The sequence below is a fragment of the Hyperolius riggenbachi genome, chromosome 2 (genome assembly GCF_040937935.1).
Source record: "Hyperolius riggenbachi isolate aHypRig1 chromosome 2, aHypRig1.pri, whole genome shotgun sequence".
NCBI lineage: Eukaryota > Metazoa > Chordata > Amphibia > Anura > Hyperoliidae > Hyperolius > Hyperolius riggenbachi.
Genome location: NC_090647.1, coordinates 345,404,901 through 345,426,112, shown reverse-complemented (window position 1 = coordinate 345,426,112; position 21,212 = coordinate 345,404,901). Strand labels below are relative to the sequence as shown.

Below are 21,212 nucleotides of genomic sequence, written 5' to 3'. Positions count from 1 at the left end.
GGCGGCCATTTTCTGGAGGCCGCCGGGCGCCATGCTTTTTGGGGCCTGTGCGCTGCCCGGGAGGGGGTGTAGCCAGGGCGGGAAGCCCAAAGATCGGCGGTTTTGAGCCGCGGAGGGTAGGGAGCTGTCGCTGCAAGCTGCTGGCCGGGGATGGAGGACCCTAATTGGGGGTGCCTGGAGCTGGACCCCGTCGGGCGGCCGGGGGGGGGGGGGGCCCGATCGCTCCCTTGTTGTGGAACTTGCCGGGCGCCCGGGCCTGCGGGGAAGTGGTAAGTGGAAGGGCTGGGACCTGGCCCAGCCTTTAGATTCTTCGGCGAGCAGAGACCTTATCCTCTCCAGCGGTGCTAAACAGGGTGGGGGAGGGCGGTTAAAAACTGTATGCCCCAAGAGGAAGGATGGATGGATATCCGGCTGGAGGGGAAGGCTGCCAGGGCGGGTGGATGTTGTGCCAGGGGTAGAATCACTACCAGGCACGGGCTCCAGCGATGAGGCCTGGGACAAAGGAATGGGCTTAGCTGGTAGGGCCTGCAGTCAGGCCTGGCCCAGGGGGAGGATGGATGAGGGGAGGAAAGATAAAGGGGTCGCTTGGGGCTGGGAAGATTGGCGCTAAGGAAGCTGGAATAAGGGGAGAAGCTGACCTTAGTGGATTTTGAGAAGGATGCGTGCGTGTCTGCCTGTCCCAGGGCCTTTATCAGCTGCTGCTGCTGATCTCCTGTGTAGGTGTTGCTCTGCTGGTTGCTTGAGGTGAAAAGGAAGTCCCTTTGTCTGATTTGTAATTATCAAAGGCTAGCAGATTCCTGCCCGCCTTCGTTTGACACCTTGACCTGAACTGACCAATCGGGATGCCTGGGGTCACCTTTCTCCCATCCAGGTCATGTGCTCCTGTGGCCTAGTCCAGCTCTGGAGCTCTCTTGGCTTTAGCTACATCTGCACCTTGTTATGAGCTATGTGCTATGCTGAACTACAGCCATGGCCAGAAGTTTTGAGAATGGCACAAATACTGTTTTTTTTTTACTGCTGTTTCAGTTTTTATAATGCCAATTTGCATATACTCCGATATGTTATGAAGAGTGAACAGATGAATTGCAAGGTCCTTCTGTGCCATGAAAATGAAGTTAATCCCCAAAAAACAATTGCACTGCATTTCAACCCTGCCACAAAAGGACCTCCTGATGTAATTTCAGCAATCTTCCCATTAACACAGGTGTGAGTGTTGATGAGCACTAAGGGCAAGTTCACACTACAAAGCAAATTTCAAATTTTGCGCCGTGATTAGCGTTGTGATTCCTGCTCAACAGAATGCGATTCACATAGTAATCGCCACCAAAGGGATGTTTATAGAAAACGTTTGTGAATTATGTAAATCGTAAATGCTGCAGAGAGAATTATCCCATAGAGATACATTAGCAATAGCGCTTTGCTCAAGCGCTGAAAAGCACCCAAGTGTAAACCAGCCCTTAGCTGGAGACCATTGTTGTCATGCTGATTGAGTTACAACAGCAGACTGGATGTTTTAAAAAGAGAGTAATGCTTGAAACCATTGTTCTTCATATGTTATCCATGGCTACCTGCAAGCAAACGTGTAAAGTCATCATTGCATTGCATAAAAAGGGCTTCTCAGTCAAGGGTATTGCTGCTACTAAGATTGCACCTAAATCAACCATTTATCGGATTATCAAGAATTTCAAGGACAAAAGGTTCAAATGTTGTAAGGAAGGCTTCAGGGTGCCCAAGAAAGTCCAGCAAGCACCAAGACTATCTCTGAAAGATGATTCAGCTGCGGGATCAGGATGCCACTAGAAGAGAGCTTTTTCAGGAATGGCAGCAAGTAGGTGTGAGTGAATCTGTACACACAGTGAGGCAAAGTATTTTGGAGGATGGCTTGGTGTCAAGAAGGGCAGCAAAGAAGTCACTTCTGCACAAGAAAAACATCAGGGACAGACTACATATTGTTCTGCAAAGTACAGGGATTGGACTACTGAGGACTGGGGTAAAGTCATTTTCTCAGATGAAGCCTTTTTTTTTTTTTTAAGATATTATCTTTTTATTACATTTTCATAGAATTATGATAAACAGACATCATACAGAAGCCACATACAATGCATAATACAGGACGTTGTACAGAAGGTAGCCAACTAATGATCCAACAAAACCAAAGTCACAGTGTTCAACAGAAGTTGGATCAGAAACGAAACAAAGAACAAATGACATAAAATATATGATCTGAATAAAGTTCAGGCAATAAAACTATATCAAAAGAGCAACCAAACACATGCACTGGCGCACCGAAGGGGGTATTCTGGGTGTCTGGAACACCCCCGCCCCCCCGCGACCAGAAGGATATGTGTGCGGCGCTGTGGGGGGCCTCGGTTGCTGCTGGCGGCGGGCGTAAGGCAGAGCTGCGGGGAGAGAAGACTTTGCACTTACGGTGCCTGGATCCTGCGCAGCTTCCATGTACTTCTTGTCCCGGCGTCTGTTGCTATGGTAACAGCACCCCCTGTGATGACGTACCGCATGTCATCACAGGGGGAGCTCTTACCGATGCCACGCGCGCCGGGACAAGCAGTAGATAGAAGCTGCGTGCAGGATGAAGGAAAGTAAGTGGAAACTCCTCTCCCCCCCCCCCCCCCCCCGCCTACCTATCTAACCTATACTGGGGCATATACATATCTAACCTATACTGGGGAATATACCTATCTAACCTATACTGGGGCATATACCTATCTAAGCTATACTGAGGGGCATATACCTATCTAATCTATACTGGGGGGCATATACCTATCTAATCTATACTGGGGGGCATATACCTATCTAATCTATACTGGGGAGCATATACCTATCTAACCTATACTGGGGGACATATACCTATCTAACCTATACTGGGGCATATACCTATCTAACCTATACTGGGGAGTATACCTATCTAACCTATACTGGGGGAATATACCTATCCAAGCTATACTGAGGGGCATATACCTATCCAAATCCAAATCCAAAAAAGCTTTATTGGCAGGACCAAATACATTTAGCATTGCCAAAGCAAAACAAAACAAAACATTAACATGGGGGGGGGGGGGGGGGTTGTGGGAATAAGGGAAGGATATAGGGAGTTGGGGTATATAGTCCATAGGTGTGTTGATGATGTAAGGGACAGCATGGGGGACTGGGATATACAGTCCATAGGGGGGTATTGGGGGAGAATACAGTCCATGTGGTATCATGTTCCTCTCAGTTGGTGGCAGGCTGTGACATATCGGGCAGCTATTTGCACGGTTGTTTCCTCCTCCCCCAGTAGGATGTAGAGTTTCCGCTCCTCATCTGTGGAGGTAAAATCCTGGATGTGGGCGGAGAGTCTCTGGAAGTGGGCGGTCCTCACAGGTGCATATTTGCTGCAGTGTAGCAGGAAGTGGGCCTCATCCTCCAAGACCTCCTGGTCGCATTGTCTGCACAGTCTCTCCTCCCGGGGCTTCCATGTCTGTCTGTGCCGCCCTGTCTCTATCTCCAGGCTGTGGGCACTCAGACGGTACAAACTCAAGACCTGTCTGTCTTTGTGGTGATGTAGCCTCCCCAGATATGGAGCCATTGTGTACTCCCTCTGTAGTGATTGATAGACAGTGAGTTTTTTGGAATTCTTTATGTCACTTCTCCATTCCTCTATGTATCGTTCCTTGCCGCTTTCTATAATCTGTTTTATTTGGGCTTTTGTCAGCCTATCTAAGCTATACTGAGGGGCATATACCTATCTAATCTATACTGGGGCATATACCTATCTAACCTATACTGGGGCATATACCTATCTAATCTATACTGGGGCATATACCTAGCTAATCTATACTGGGGCATATACCTATCTAACCTATACTGGGGTATATACCTAGCTAATCTATACTGGGGCATATACCTATCTAACCTATACTGGGGCATATACCTATCTAACCTATACTGGGGGGCATATACCTATCTAATCTATACTGGGGGCATATACCTATCTAATCTATACTGGGGGGCATATACCTATCTAACCTATACTGGAGCCATATACCTATCTAACCTATACTGGAGCCATATACCTATCTCACCTATACTGGAGGCATATACCTATCTAACCTATACTGGGGCATATACCTATCTAATCTATACTGGGGGGCATATACCTATCTAATCTATACTGGGGGGCATATACCTATCTAACCTATACTGGGGGACATATACCTATCTAACCTATACTGGGGCATATATGTAACGATCCGCTCGGCTGCCTGCGCAGGCAGGCAGCCTTTTGATCATTATTCAGGTCTGCATGCTGCAGGACTCTGGAAAGAAGGCCTTCTGTCAGTTTTGCAGCTTGTGCTTGCTGAGGAATTTGCATACGTTGTCATGCAAATTGCCTGGCCACATTCATTGGAGGCGTGTACTATAAGTACTATGTGTGTCCCACAATGCTTCGCTGCTCATAGAGGTTTGTTCCTGCTGGACTCACCTGGAGTGTCAGCCACTGCTATCTTAGTATAGTTAATTCCTGGGGGTTGCTTTAGGCTCCCCTTCTAGCTCAGTCAGGTTGTATTATCTGTATTGCCTGTTCTGTCTTGTCTTGCTTGTTTGCCATTGTCCTGTCCCTATGGTGGTGGACAGGAAATGGTTCTGATCTCCGTTCTTGGAGTATAGCTGGTGCAGCGGTTGCTATCAGCTATCTCTTCTGTTCTGTCTCCTGGGATCGCGCTAGCTACTTTTTGCTAGCGCCGGGGATCCTTCTGCTCTGTCTTGTCTGTCGCGATTGCGCTGTCACCAGCGGCGGTTGATAGCGAATCGTTCTGTCTTGTTTGGATCGCACTGGCCTCTAGCGGTAGCGGTTGTGGATCCTTCTGATCTGTGTTCCTGCTCGGATCACACTTGCTCTGGCGGAAGAGCGGTGGATCCTCTCTGCCTAGTTTCTGTTTTCGTGTGTCTGTCTTGTCTGTTGCGACCGCTTGCTGAAGGCTCGGTGAGGTAACCGTTAAGCAAGCGTCGCGTCCTCTGTTTCATGTTTGTCTGTCTATGGTTAGTTAGGCGTGCTTGTCTCTGTTGTGCTTATCACGTGGAGACCGCGCATAAACCGCGTGCACTGTTGCGAATGAGTGCGGTGTTCGCGGTTAGCTAGCGTTTATTATTTTCCGTATCTCCTCATTGTATTATTTGCTGTGCCTTTGCTAACCTCGTATTCTGTTCTGTTCTGCCTTGTGTCTCGTCTGGCGATCGCACCTCTCGCGATCGCGTTCCTATTTCGTATCTGCTGTTGTGTGTGCGCGGTCGCAGGGTGGCGACTAGATTGGCGCACACACATACAACCTATCCCTTTGCTCAATCTCATTCGCAATCGCCTCTCTTGCGATTGCGTTCTGCGCTTCGTACAAATTCCTGTCTGGCGTTTGTGGAGGTACAGAGGATTGGTTCCTCTGCACTCCCCAGCGCCATCTGCCGACAGGAATTTTCCCTCTACTGGTGCTTGCACCAAAAGCTGGGTTCTAGTATCTTGACACGCTTGTGGAGGACCTCCGCAGTGTCAGCGCACATCTTTGTGCGCTGAACACGGAGATATCCCACAATCGTTACATTATGAGCAGCCCAACCCAAAACCCCAGTGTAGAGGGAATTTCTGATTTGTACGATTTTGCTGAGTATGGTTCCTGTGTCTTTAAGAGTTTCAAAATATTAAATTCAGAGACGAAAGAGGATTTTCTCTCTGAATGCGTAAAATTTTGTCTGAATCCTACTTTTCAAATTACTGATCCGTCCACGTCTGCTCTCCAATTAGCTTATGTGCTTTTGAAAGATGATCTGTTTGTATGGGCTCATGAAATCTTGCAAGACAATTCTTGGAATGATAATCTATATCAGTTTCTTACATTTACATTCTCCTACTGGTTTGAGTTGCCTTGCTTGCCACCTGCCCTGCATGAGTGTGTAGTTGCTAATGAGTAGTGTTGGGCGAACATCTAGATGTTCGGGTTCGGGCCGAACAGGCCGAACATGGCCGCGATGTTCGGGTGTTCGACCCGAACTCCGAACATAATGGAAGTCAATGGGGACCCGAACTTTTGTGCTTTGTAAAGCCTCCTTATATGCTACATACCCCAAATTTACAGGGTATGTGCACCTTGGGAGTGGGTACAAGAGGAAAAAATTTTTTAGCAAAAAGAGCTTATAGTTTTTGAGAAAATCGATTTTAAAGTTTCAAAGGGAAAACTGTCTTTTAAATGCGGGAAATGTCTGTTTTCTTTGCACAGGTAACATGCTTTTTGTCGGCATGCAGTCATAAATGTAATACATATAAGAGGTTCCAGGAAAAGGGACCGGTAATGCTAACCCAGCAGCAGCACACGTGATGGAACAGGAGGAGGGTGGCGCAGGAGGAGAAGGCCACGCTTTGAGACACAACAACCCAGGCCTTGCATGAGGACAAGAAGCGTGCGGATAGCATGCTTTGTACCACCATGCAGTCATAAATGTAATAAAGATAAGTGGTTCAATAAACAGGGACCACGCGGCAACGCTAACCCAGCAGCAGCACACGTGATGGAACAGGAGGAGGCGCAGGAGGAGAAGGCCACGCTTTGTGAGACACAACAACCCAGGCCTTGCATGAGGACAAAAAGCGTGCGGATAGCATGCTTTGTACCGCCATGTAGTCATAAATGTAATAAAGATAAGAGGTTCAATAAACAGGGACCACGCGGCAACGGTAACCCAGCAGCAGCAGCAGCACACGTGATGGAACAGGAGGAGGCGCAGGAGGAGAAGGCCACGCTTTGTGAGACACAACAACCCAGGCCTTGCATGAGGACAAAAAGCGTGCGGATATAGCAGCAATGCTTTTTGCCGCCATGCAGTCATAAATGTAATACAGATGAGAGGTTCAATAAACAGGGACCGGAAACGCTAAACCATCCCAGATGTTCATCGGTCATGTTACTTGGTTGGGGTCCAGGAGTGTTGCGTAGTCGTTTCCAATCCAGGATTGATTCATTTTAATTTGAGTCAGACGGTCTGCATTTTCTGTGGAGAGGCGGATACGCCGATCTGTGATGATGCCTCCGGCAGCACTGAAACAGCGTTCCGACATAACGCTGGCTGCCGGGCAAGCCAGCACCTCTATTGCGTACATTGCCAGTTCGTGCCAGGTGTCTAGCTTCATGCCCGGTTTCAGGTCCAGCGGTGCCAGCCACAAATCCGTCTGTTCCTTTATTCCCCTCCAAATTTCCTCCCCTGTGTGCTGCTTATCCCCAAGGCAGATCAGCTTCAGCAACGCTTGCTGACGCATGCCAACAGCTGTGCTGCACTGCTTCCACGATCCTACTGCTGCTGGTGCTGGGTTAGCATTTCCGGATGAGGTACAGCTTTGAGATGCGTTGGAGGAGAAGGAGTCAGAGAGGTAGGTGCTGCTGTTGTTATCCAGCTGTTTGCGGCGTGGGCAACACCCGCGCCGTAGCAGGTGAGGAATCGCTGCCAGGCTCCACAAGGTTCACCCAGTGCGCGGTAAGGGAGATGTATCGACCCTGGCCGAACGCACTCGTCCAGGTGTCAGTGGTGAGGTGAACCTTGCAGGCAACGGCATTCTTCAAGCTTCGGGTTATTTAGCTGACCACGTGCTCATGCAACTCAGGCACTGCAGAGCGCGCAAAGTGGTAGCGGCTGGGAACCACGTAACGTGGGATGGCCACTGACATCATGCCCTTGAAGCTGTTTGTCTCCACCACTCGATATGGCAGCATTTCGCAGGCCAGAAGCTTGGCTATGCTGGCTGGCTGTTACTGCCACGGCCCGGGGGTCATTTGCTGGCAGTTTCCTCTTGTGCTCAAACATCTCAGAAACAGACAACTCAACCGTAGCGCTGCACACCGAAGGGCTGTTGGTTGTTGTGTTTGATGAACACTGGGAGACCTCAAGAGCACTAGTCCGGAAAGTGACAGTGTCAGCATCGTCTGATGTTTGTGAATGTTGTGAACCACGCAATGGCTGGGCTACTGCTGCTGCTGAGGCGGGTCTGGTGGTGAGTCTGGTGAACCCAAGGGAGGCAGTGTTGCTGGTGGTACCCTGTCCTGCCGCGTTTGCCCACAGAGTGGGATGTTTGGATAGAATGTGGCGGCTCATGCTGGTGGTGGAGAGGTTGTTAATACTTTTCCCCCTGCTCAGGCGGGTCTTGCACACCTTGCAAATCGCCATGGTAACATCCTCAGTGCAGTCTTCAAAGAAAGCCCAGACTTTAACTGGCTGAGGACTCGGACCTCGTGCGTGATGTGCTGGTGCTGCTTAACCCACTGCTGGACGCTTGAGAGGTCATCCAAGTAATTATCTGGTCCTGTTCTTTTGGATCTGTGAGGGTTGTTGTCCTGGACAACATGGGCAGTATTGAGTGGGTTTTCTTGGGTGCTCCCCTGTGGCCTGTACGTGAACCGTCAGGGGAAACACCTCTTCCCTTGCCCCTCCCTCTTTCACCGGATTTCTTCCTCATTTCACTTATCCTTAAAGTACACGCTGACTGGCAGCAGTACAGTGGCAGTACAGAAATGCTATACAGTGGTGGGTGAGCGGTGTACCACTATTGTCAGCAGTGACACAGAGCACAATGCTATACAGTGGCGGGTGAGCGGTGTACTACTGTTCCCAGCAGACACAGAGTGGAAGTAAACACAATGCTATATAGTGTGGCTGAGCCGTGTACACAGAGTGGCATTAAACACAATGCTATATAGTCTGCTATATAGTCACCCCGAACAGGGTGATGTTCTGCAGAACCCAAACAGTGGCAAACACTGTTCGCCCAACACTACTGGGAGGGAACGCAGATTTTAGTACCTAAACACACGATACAACATGTTTTCCGGGGTCGGACTCTGAGGCACATACAGATGGTCCCGATCATCATCCTCATCATACAACTCTTCTCCTGAGTCTGACCCACCCACCACCTCTGCCACCCCAACATCCCCAGACACAGACCCCTCATCGTCCTCAACATTAACTTGGGATGCTGGCCTGAGCCAGACCTCCTCCTCCACATCAGGCCCCATCATCTCCTCAATGGCAGCCCTCATTAATCGCTCTGGCGACGGACTGATGGACACAACGTTCTCCTCCGGGGAGGGCTGCTGCTGACCACTGGCTGCTGGGGTGGATGTTATAGCTTGCGTGGGGCGTTGGCTGTTGCTGTTGTTGGGAGTGCTGCTCACAGCGGAGGTCTCTGGGGAACTCATGTTGAGCTCATATAGTGGTTGACGGTGAGTGGAGTATTACTGATCCCAGCAATATACACACTGACTGGCAGAGTACGCAATGCTATATAGTGTGGCTGAGCGGTGTACACAGAGTGGCAGTAAACACAATGCTATATAGTCTGGCTGAGCGAGCGGTGTACTACTGTTCCCAGCAGAATCAGAGTGGCAGTAAACAATGGTATATAGTCTGGCTGAGCGGTGTACACAGAGTGTCAGTAAACAATGGTATATAGTCTGGCTGAGCGAGCGGTGTACTACTGTTCCCAGCAGACACAGAACAGTAAACAGAATGCTATATAGTGTGGCTGAGCGAGCGGTGTACCACTATTCCCAGCAGACACAGAACAGTAAACAGAATGCTATATAGTGTGGCTGAGCGAGCGGTGTACCACTATTCCCAGCAGACACAGAACAGTGAACAGAATGCTATATAGTGTGGCTGAGCGAGCGGTGTACCACTATTCCCAGCAGACACAGAACAGTGAACAGAATGCTATATAGTGTGGCTGAGCGAGCGGTGTACTACTGTTCCCAGCAGACACAGAACAGTACACAGAATGCTATATAGTGTGGCTGAACGAGCGGTGTACTACTGTTCCCAGCAGACACAGAACAGTACACAGAATGCTATATAGTGTGGCTGAACGAGCGGTGTACCACTATTCCAAGCAGACACAGAACAGTGAACAGAATGCTATATAGTGTGGCTGAGCGAGCGGTGTACCACTATTCCCAGCAGACACAGAGTGGCAGTAAACAGAATGCTATATAGTGTGGCTGAGCGAGGTACACAGAGTGGCAGTAAACAGAATGCTGAGCGAGCGGTGTACTACTATTCCCAGCAGCGACACACAATGACTGGGGGGGACCCTGGCTAGCGTGGCTGGAGCGCGAACTACCCTGCCTGCCTACCCAAAGCTAAACCCACAGACAAATGGCGGAGATATGACGTGGTTCGGGTATTTATTTACCCGAACCACGTGACAGTTCGGCCAATCAGAGCGCGTTCGGGTCCGAACCACGTGACCCGTTCGGCCAATCACAGCGCTAGCCGAACGTTCGGGGAACGTTCGGCCATGCGCTCTTAGTTCGGCCATATGGCCGAACGGTTTGGCCGAGCACCGTCAGGTGTTCGGCCGAACTCGAACATCACCCGAACAGGGTGATGTTCTGCAGAACCCGAACAGTGGCGAACACTGTTCGCCCAACACTACTAATGAGTCAGCTGCTCTACCTACTTCATGCAAAACCATTCAGTTTGAAAATGAATGCAGTAACTATTCCCCTGTGTCTAAACAGCAGCCACCTAAAGCAGCAAGGACTAAAAGCAGGAAAAAAAGGAAGACTTCTCAGCTGAAAAATCCGTTGCCCATAGCAATTACAAATAAAAAAATTGTTTCTGTAAAGTCTGAAATTTCTCAGTCTCAGGTTTCATTACCCCAAGAAAGGGCATTTGTGGATCCTTTGATAGGCAGAATTATTTTCTATATTAAAGGAGTGAGAAAGTCTTTGCATGTTCCTGACCCCAACCCTTATGAGGGTTTCTTGGAAACCGAGTTGTTTGAACCCCCATTTGCTCCAGGGGATATTGGAGCATTAATTGAGGAGTTCGAGATTGATTGGAAGGCGTTTTGCGATTTTTACATCGCAAAAAGCGCAGAGATTCTTTATGCTTGTCTTGATTCGGTGTACGCTTTGATTGACTCTGATGAGTGTGACGAATGTTTTGTGAATCCGGTGACTTATGTGTGGCAGACGATTTTGGATGAATTGCACACACACCAATCAATTGAGTTCAATAAAGAGACATCGTTATCGGATGATTGTTCCTGCCTTTCTGGGGTAAAGCATGTGAGTCTAGATATTGTGCGACCTGACATGAATGGGTGCACTACTGTGGTTGATTCCTGTGCGAATCTTGAAAGATTCTCTCCTGATTGCGTGAAGTTTGAATCTATGCGATGTAATGCCTGTTTCTCAGATGTTCCTGCAGATTGTGATCAACATGAATGTGCTAGTTTTCTCAAAGAGATGTGGGATCCCTTGTCATCTAAGAACAGATCTTTAAGATCTTCCATCTATGATCCTGCTATGGGAAAAATTCCTAAACTATGCAGCATCAAAAGTGAAATTAATATGCCTAATAAAGTTTATTCTGTTGATGTCGCTATTTCTTCTGCAGATGAGTCTCTGTCTCACCCTGTTCACACCTGTAAGGGCCCGTTGCCTGGGGACAATTGCTCCAGTGTTTCGACCCTAGATGCCTTGCAGTCTGCTCCGCAGATCGCGGAGATTTGCGCTATGGAAGCGTCAGTTTCACAACCTAAAGCGATCTTGGATTCGCAGGTTTTGCGTTCTGGCTCCTCGGATTTGACATTGTTAGCCGAATCTAAGAGTGAGACAGCGCTTCGGTTTTGCGAATCTGACTCTGAAACATCTTTGCTGGGTCCAGAGAAAGTTTCTCTGAGCCTGCCCTGTACCATGAATAATAATATGATGTCCAATCACACTGACATTTGTGAGTCCCTTTCTTGTTCTGAGGAAAGTGCTGATTCTGCACCCTGTACTCTGGATGAGTTAAGATGGCCTTGTTTAGAGTCTCCTGCAGTGTCCCTAGAGGCTCGTCTAGGTATTGCCACTATACTCACCTGTTTTTCTGCAGTTTTGGAGTTACAAGCTAGTTTGACTGCCACACAGAATTCTGGGTACAGTGAGAATGAAGTTAGGGAGTCAGTGTGTGTTCCAGTAAATATACCTGTTTATTCCCCTCATGAGGATGAGATCCAGTCTCAGGTTATGGTGGAACCATTCCTGGGACATCTGCCCTGTCCACAAAATAAAGTTCCAGTTTTGCCCTGTAACATGGATAATTCAGAATCCTTCCGAGAAAACTTGAAAAATGATGTTCCTGAGGTCTTGTTTGATGTTCTGGAGGTCTCCGAGTTCCTCCCAAAGGGTGCAGAACTTGTAGGAGATGTCTTCTGCCCCCCAAGTCCTTCTGAGGTGTTACCCTCTTCCGTAGGCATTGCTGCCTTGCTGGCTACCTTTCCAGCTCTGATGGAGCTTCACTCATATGTAGTCAATGATGATATTATTGTCACAGAAATTTCTGAATTTGTATCCGAGTCTTCTTGTGAAAGTCCAGTGCCTGTGACCTCCACTCATGATGATTCTCTGTCCGGTACTGGTTTTGGTCTTGTCGTGCCGGACTCTGAGGTTGGCAGTTCCCCGACATGTACTGAGGTGTCTCCTGTGCTGGTGTACCCCAGTGTGCTCTGTGACCCAGAAAGCCCAAGTGTGCCTCGGTTACCAGCGTACTCAGATGCTTCCTCGGTGGAGACATGCTCTGATTTAGCCTGCCTGCTTGCATGCCCAGAAGTGGTCCCTGAAAGTCTTGATCTTGATGGGTGTCCTCGTAATTCTGAATCCGGAATTGTCATTGGTTCCATGGGGGTTCTTGGTAATTCTCCATGTGAGCCTGGTGATTGTTCTGCCCTCTTGGGATCTCTGTGGAGCTTCAAAAGGTTCTGGGAGATTCCGGGAGAGATTTTGCTTGGTCCCCTGGATAAGATCAACGGTGGCTTTTGTGTTGTAAGGGACACTTCGAACAGGTATTGTGGCAGGTTTGGTATTTTCGGACGCTCCTTGGAAGGTGGTGGGTATTGTCTGGAGGGTGTCGATGGCTTTTTCTCTGGTATCCACAGTCCTGATGGGTGTTACGCTAAGACTGGTAGTACTGATGGGCATGTTTCGGTGGCTTCTGTTTCCGATGAGGTCGGTTTCGGGTGGACTGACTCTGGAATTGGACCTTGTCGGGCTGCCCCGACCTTCATGAGTCTTCAGTTAGAGTTTTTTGGTAACGCCAGTTTTGAAAGACGTCTGGAATTCGTCCCTAGAGGGGGGGGTACTGTAACGATCCGCTCGGCTGCCTGCGCAGGCAGGCAGCCTTTTGATCATTATTCAGGTCTGCATGCTGCAGGACTCTGGAAAGAAGGCCTTCTGTCAGTTTTGCAGCTTGTGCTTGCTGAGGAATTTGCATACGTTGTCATGCAAATTGCCTGGCCACATTCATTGGAGGCGTGTACTATAAGTACTATGTGTGTCCCACAATGCTTCGCTGCTCATAGAGGTTTGTTCCTGCTGGACTCACCTGGAGTGTCAGCCACTGCTATCTTAGTATAGTTAATTCCTGGGGGTTGCTTTAGGCTCCCCTTCTAGCTCAGTCAGGTTGTATTATCTGTATTGCCTGTTCTGTCTTGTCTTGCTTGTTTGCCATTGTCCTGTCCCTATGGTGGTGGACAGGAAATGGTTCTGATCTCCGTTCTTGGAGTATAGCTGGTGCAGCGGTTGCTATCAGCTATCTCTTCTGTTCTGTCTCCTGGGATCGCGCTAGCTACTTTTTGCTAGCGCCGGGGATCCTTCTGCTCTGTCTTGTCTGTCGCGATTGCGCTGTCACCAGCGGCGGTTGATAGCGAATCGTTCTGTCTTGTTTGGATCGCACTGGCCTCTAGCGGTAGCGGTTGTGGATCCTTCTGATCTGTGTTCCTGCTCGGATCACACTTGCTCTGGCGGAAGAGCGGTGGATCCTCTCTGCCTAGTTTCTGTTTTCGTGTGTCTGTCTTGTCTGTTGCGACCGCTTGCTGAAGGCTCGGTGAGGTAACCGTTAAGCAAGCGTCGCGTCCTCTGTTTCATGTTTGTCTGTCTATGGTTAGTTAGGCGTGCTTGTCTCTGTTGTGCTTATCACGTGGAGACCGCGCATAAACCGCGTGCACTGTTGCGAATGAGTGCGGTGTTCGCGGTTAGCTAGCGTTTATTATTTTCCGTATCTCCTCATTGTATTATTTGCTGTGCCTTTGCTAACCTCGTATTCTGTTCTGTTCTGCCTTGTGTCTCGTCTGGCGATCGCACCTCTCGCGATCGCGTTCCTATTTCGTATCTGCTGTTGTGTGTGCGCGGTCGCAGGGTGGCGACTAGATTGGCGCACACACATACAACCTATCCCTTTGCTCAATCTCATTCGCAATCGCCTCTCTTGCGATTGCGTTCTGCGCTTCGTACAAATTCCTGTCTGGCGTTTGTGGAGGTACAGAGGATTGGTTCCTCTGCACTCCCCAGCGCCATCTGCCGACAGGAATTTTCCCTCTACTGGTGCTTGCACCAAAAGCTGGGTTCTAGTATCTTGACACGCTTGTGGAGGACCTCCGCAGTGTCAGCGCACATCTTTGTGCGCTGAACACGGAGATATCCCACAATCGTTACAATATACCTATCTAACCTATACTGGGGAGTATACCTATCTAGCCTATACTGGGGAATATACCTATCTAACCTATACTGGGGCATATACCTATCCAAGCTATACTGAGGGGCATATACCTATCTAAGCTATACTGAGGGGCATATACCTATCTAATCTATACTGGGGCATATACCTATCTAACCTATACTGGGGCATATACCTATCTAATCTATACTGGGGCATATACCTAGCTAATCTATACTGGGGCATATACCTATCTAACCTATACTGGGGTATATACCTAGCTAATCTATACTGGGGCATGTACCTAGCTAATCTATACTGGGGCATATACCTATCTAACCTATACTGGGGGGCATATACCTATCTAATCTATACTGGGGGCATATACCTATCTAATCTATACTGGGGGGCATATACCTATCTAACCTATACTGGAGCCATATACCTATCTAACCTATACTGGAGCCATATACCTATCTCACCTATACTGGAGGCATATACCTATCTAACCTATACTGGGGCATATACCTATCTAATCTATACTGGGGGGCATATACCTATCTAATCTATACTGGGGGGCATATACCTATCTAACCTATACTGGGGGACATATACCTATCTAATCTATACTGGGGGGCATATACCTATCTAACCTATACTGGGGGACATATACCTATCTAACCTATACTGGGGCATATACCTATCTAACCTATACTGGGGAGTATACCTATCTAACCTATACTGGGGAATATACCTATCTAACCTATACTGGGGCATATACCTATCCAAGCTATACTGAGGGGCATATACCTATCTAAGCTATACTGAGGGGCATATACCTAGCTAATCTATACTGGGGCATATACCTATCTAACCTATACTGGGGCATATTTCTATCTAATCTATACTGGGGCATATACCTAGCTAATCTATACTGGGGCATATACCTATCTAACCTATACTGGGGCATGTACCTAGCTAATCTATACTGGGGCATGTACCTAGCTAATCTATACTGGGGCATATACCTATCTAACCTATACTGGGGGGCATATACCTATCTAATCTATACTGGGGGCATGTACCTATCTAACCTATACTGGGGGGCATATACCTATCTAACCTATACTGGAGCCATATACCTATCTAACCTATACTGGAGCCATATACCTATCTAACCTATACTGGAGCCATATACCTATCTAACCTATACTGGAGCCATATACCTATCTAACCTATACTGGAGGCATATACCTATCTAACCTCTACTGGGGGATATATACCTATCTAATCTATACTGGGGGGTATATACCTATCTAACCTATACTGGAGCCATATACCTATCTAACCTATACTGGAGCCATATACCTATCTAACCTATACTGGAGGCATATACCTATCTAACCTATACTGGAGCCATATACCTATCTAACCTATACTGGAGGCATATACCTAGCTAATCTATACTGGGGCATATACCTAGCTAATCTATACCGGGGCATATACCTATCTAACCTATACTGGAGCCATATACCTATCTAACCTATACTGGAGCCATATACTTATCTAACCTATACTGGAGCCATATACCTATCTAACCTATACTGGAGGCATATACCTATCTAACCTATACTGGGGCATATACCTATCTAATCTATACTGGGGGGCATATACCTATCTAATCTATACTGGGGGGCATATACCTATCTAACCTATACTGGGGGACATATACCTATCTAACCTATACTGGGGAATATACCTATCTAACCTATACTGGGGCATATACCTATCCAAGCTATATTGAGGGGCATATACCTATCTAAGCTATACTGAGGGGCATATACCTAGCTAATCTATACTGGGGCATATACCTATCTAACCTATACTGGGGCATATTTCTATCTAATCTATACTGGGGCATATACCTAGCTAATCTATACTGGGGCATATACCTATCTAACCTATACTGGGGCATGTACCTAGCTAATCTATACTGGGGCATGTACCTAGCTAATCTATACTGGGGCATATACCTATCTAACCTATACTGGGGGGCATATACCTATCTAATCTATACTGGGGGCATGTACCTATCTAACCTATACTGGGGGGCATATACCTATCTAACCTATACTGGAGCCATATACCTATCTAACCTATACTGGAGCCATATACCTATCTAACCTATACTGGAGCCATATACCTATCTAACCTATACTGGAGCCATATACCTATCTAACCTATACTGGAGGCATATACCTATCTAACCTCTACTGGGGGATATATACCTATCTAATCTATACTGGGGGGTATATACCTATCTAACCTATACTGGAGCCATATACCTATCTAACCTATACTGGAGCCATATACCTATCTAACCTATACTGGAGGCATATACCTATCTAACCTATACTGGAGCCATATACCTATCTAACCTATACTGGAGGCATATACCTAGCTAATCTATACTGGGGCATATACCTAGCTAATCTATACCGGGGCATATACCTATCTAACCTATACTGGAGCCATATACCTATCTAACCTATACTGGAGCCATATACTTATCTAACCTATACTGGAGCCATATACCTATCTAACCTATACTGGAGGCATATACCTATCTAACCTATACTGGGGCATATACCTATCTAATCTATACTGGGGGGCATATACCTATCTAATCTATACTGGGGGGCATATACCTATCTAACCTATACTGGGGGACATATACCTATCTAACCTATACTGGGGAATATACCTATCTAACCTATACTGGGGCATATACCTATCCAAGCTATATTGAGGGGCATATACCTATCTAAGCTATACTGAGGGGCATATACCTAGCTAATCTATACTGGGGCATATACCTATCTAACCTATACTGGGGCATATACCTATCTAATCTATACTGGGGCATATACCTAGCTAATCTATACTGGGGCATATACCTATCTAACCTATACTGGGGTATATACCTAGCTAATCTATACTGGGGCATGTACCTAGCTAATCTATACTGGGGCATATACCTATCTAACCTATACTGGGGGGCATATACCTATCTAATCTATACTGGGGGCATATACCTATCTAATCTATACTGGGGGGCATATACCTATCTAACCTATACTGGAGCCATATACCTATCTAACCTATACTGGAGCCATATACCTATCTAACCTATACTGGAGGCATATACCTATCTAACCTATACTGGAGCCATATACCTATCTAACCTATACTGGAGGCATATACCTATCTAACCTCTACTGGGGGATATATACCTATCTAATCTATACTGGGGGGTATATACCTATCTAGCCTATACTGGAGCCATATACCTATCTAACCTATACTGGAGCCATATACCTATCTAACCTATACTGGAGGCATATACCTATCTAACCTATACTGGAGCCATATACCTATCTAACCTATACTGGAGGCATATACCTATCTAATCTATACTGGGGCATATACCTAGCTAATCTATACCGGGGCATATACCTATCTAACCTATACTGGAGCCATATACCTATCTAACCTATACTGGAGCCATATACCTATCTAACCTATACTGGAGGCATATACCTATCTAATCTATACTGGGGCATATACCTAGCTAATCTATACTGGGGCATATACCTATCTAACCTATACTGGGGCATATACCTAGCTAATCTATACCGGGGCATATACCTATCTAACCTATACTGGGGGACATATACCTATCTAATCTATACTGGGGGGCATATACCGATCTAACCTATACTGGAGCCATATACCTATCTAACCTATACTGGGGCATATACCTATCTAACCTATACTGGGGCATATACCTATCTAATCTATATTGGGGGGCATTTACCTATCTAACCTATACTGGGGGCATATACCTATCTAACCTATACTGGGGCATATACCTATCTAACCTAAACTGGAGCCATATACCTATCTAACCTATACTGGGGGACATATACCTATCTAACCTATACTGGGGGCAACTATATGGGCTACCTATACTCGGCTGGCTACCTATACTGTGGGCACCTATACCTGTCTCCACATTGGGGCACATTTTACGCCCTCGCCCTGGGTGCAATTTAGCCTAGAAACTGCTAGTATTTGGCTCCACGCACATCATGTTTTGGCCACGCTCACATGCCGCTTTCAGGAATCCCCCCCCTTGTAAATCCTGGATTTGCCCCTGACATGGGTAATCCGAGCACCCAGATGAAGCCCTTATCTTAATGTTTAGGGCATCTGGCAAAATGACCGGGGAAGATAAGTTGAGCACTACTTTTAATCCTGTCTCATTCCAACAATAAAACATACTGAGATCATTCATGTGTGAGGCTGTTTCTCATTCAAGGAAGTTGGCACACTCACAATTTTGCCTAAGAACAGCAATGAATAAAAAATGGTACCAAAACCTCCTCCAACAGCAACTGCTTCCAACCATCCAAGAACAGCTTGGTGAAGAAAATGCCTTTTCTAGCATGATAGAGCATCATGCCATATGGCCAAAGTGATAACTAAGTGGCTCGGAAAACAAAAACAATTACATTTTGGGTACGTGGCCAGGAAACTCCCCAGACCTTAATCCAATTTAGAACTCATGATCAATTCCCAAAAGGTGGGTGGGCAAACAAAAAAAAACACAAATTCTGAATAACTTCAAGCATGATAATGAAAGAATGTGTTGTCATCAGTCAGGATTTGGCCTAGGAGTTGTTTGACAGCATGCCATGGCAAATTGCAGAGTTCTTTAAAAAGTAGTGCCAACACTGCAAAGATAGACTCTTTATTTATATCTGAGGTAAAATAAAAAAACTTTAGCTTTACTTACCTGGGACTTCTTCCAGCCCCTAGAAGCCTATCTGCTCTTGCTCTGAAGTTCTGCTATCCTCCAGGCCGCTGCTGTCCCATCTGTATGATCACCGACCCCCAGATGGGTTGTGAGCTTATGCGCTTATGCGTCTCTTGTGATCGTGTTCTGCTCTTGCTCTGAAGTTCTGCTATCCTCCAGGCCGCTGCAGTCCCATCTGTATGATCACCGACCCCCAGATGGGTTGTGAGCTTCTGCGCTTACGCGCCTCTTGTGATCGTGTTCTGCTCTTGCTCTGAAGTTCTGCTATCCTCTAGGCCGCTGCTGTCCCATCTGTATGATCACCGACCCCCAGATGGGTTGTGAGCTTCTGCGCTTACGCGCCTCTTGTGATCGTGTTCTGCTCTTGCTCTGAAGTTCTGCTATCCTCCAGGCCGCTGCTGTCCCATCTGTATGGTCACCGACCCCCAGAGGGGTTTTGAGCTTCTGCGAATACGCGCCTCTTGTGATCGTGTTCTGCTCTTGCTCTGAAGTTCTGCTATCCTCCAGGCCGCTGCTGTCCCATCTGTATGATCACCGACCCCCAGATGGGTTGTGAGCTTATGCGTTTACGCGCCTCTTGTGATCGTGTTCTGCTCTTGCTCTGAAGTTCTGCTATCCTCCAGGCCGCTGCTGTCCCATCTGTATGATCACTGACCCCCAGATGGGTTGTGAGCTTATGCGCTTACGTGCCTCTTGTGATCGTGTTCTGCTCTTGCTCTGAAGTTCTGCTATCCTCCAGGCCGCTGCTGTCCCATCTGTATGATCACCGACCCCCAGATGGGTTGTGAGCTTCTGCGCTTACGCGCCTCTTGTGATCGTGTTCTGCTCTTGCTCTGAAGTTCTGCTATCCTCCAGGCTGCTGCTGTCCCATCTGTATGATCACTGACCCCCAGATGGGTTGTGAGCTTCTGCGCTTACGCGCCTCTTGTGATCGTGTTCTGCTCTTGCTCTGAAGTTCTGCTATCCTCCAGGCCGCTGCTGTCCCATCTGTATGATCACCGACCCCAGATGGGTTGTGAGCTTCTGTGCTTACGCGCCTCTTGTGATCGTGTTCTGCTCTTGCTCTGAAGTTCTGCTATCCTCCAGGCCGCTGCTGTCCCATCTGTATGATCACCGACCCCCAGATGGGTTGTGAGCTTCTGCGCTTACGCGCCTCTTGTGATCGTGTTCTGCTCTTGCTCTGAAGTTCTGCTATCCTCCAGGCCGCTGCTGTCCCATCTGTATAATCACCGACCCCCAGATGGGTTGTGAGCTTATGAGCTTACGTGCCTCTTGTGATCGTGTTCTGCTCTTGCTCTGAAGTTCTGCTATCCTCCAGGCCGCTGCTGTCCCATTTGTATGATCACCGACCCCCAGATGGGTTGTGAGCTTATGCGCTTACGCGCCTCTTGTGATCGTGTTCTGATCTTGCTCTGAAGTTCTGTTATCCTCCAGGCCGCTGCTGTCCCATCTGTATGATCACCGACCCCCAGATGGGTTGTGAGCTTATGCGCTTACGTGCCTCTTGTGATCGTGTTCTGCTCTTGCTCTGAAGTTCTGCTATCCTCCAGGCCGCTGCTGTCCCATCTGTATGATCACCGACCCCCAGATGGGTTGTGAGCTTATGCGCTTACGCGCCTCTTGTGATCGTGTTCTGCTCTTGCTCTGAAGTTCTGCTATCCTCCAGGCCGCTGCTGTCCCATCTGTATGATCACTGACCCCCAGATGGGTTGTGAGCTTATGCGCTTACGTGCCTCTTGTGATCGTGTTCTGCTCTTGCTCTGAAGTTCTGCTATCCTCCAGGCCGCTGCTGTCCCATCTGTATGATCACCGACCCCCA

At 47.7% G+C, this 21,212-nt stretch overlaps 1 protein-coding gene across 2 annotated transcripts in view; it reads left to right on the top strand.

Annotated features, from left to right (window-relative positions):
* EPS8L3 (EPS8 signaling adaptor L3) overlaps positions 1–21,212 on the top strand; it is a 171,966-nt gene that overhangs the window by 125,085 nt on the left and 25,669 nt on the right. The gene's annotated exons all lie outside the window — the stretch shown is intronic.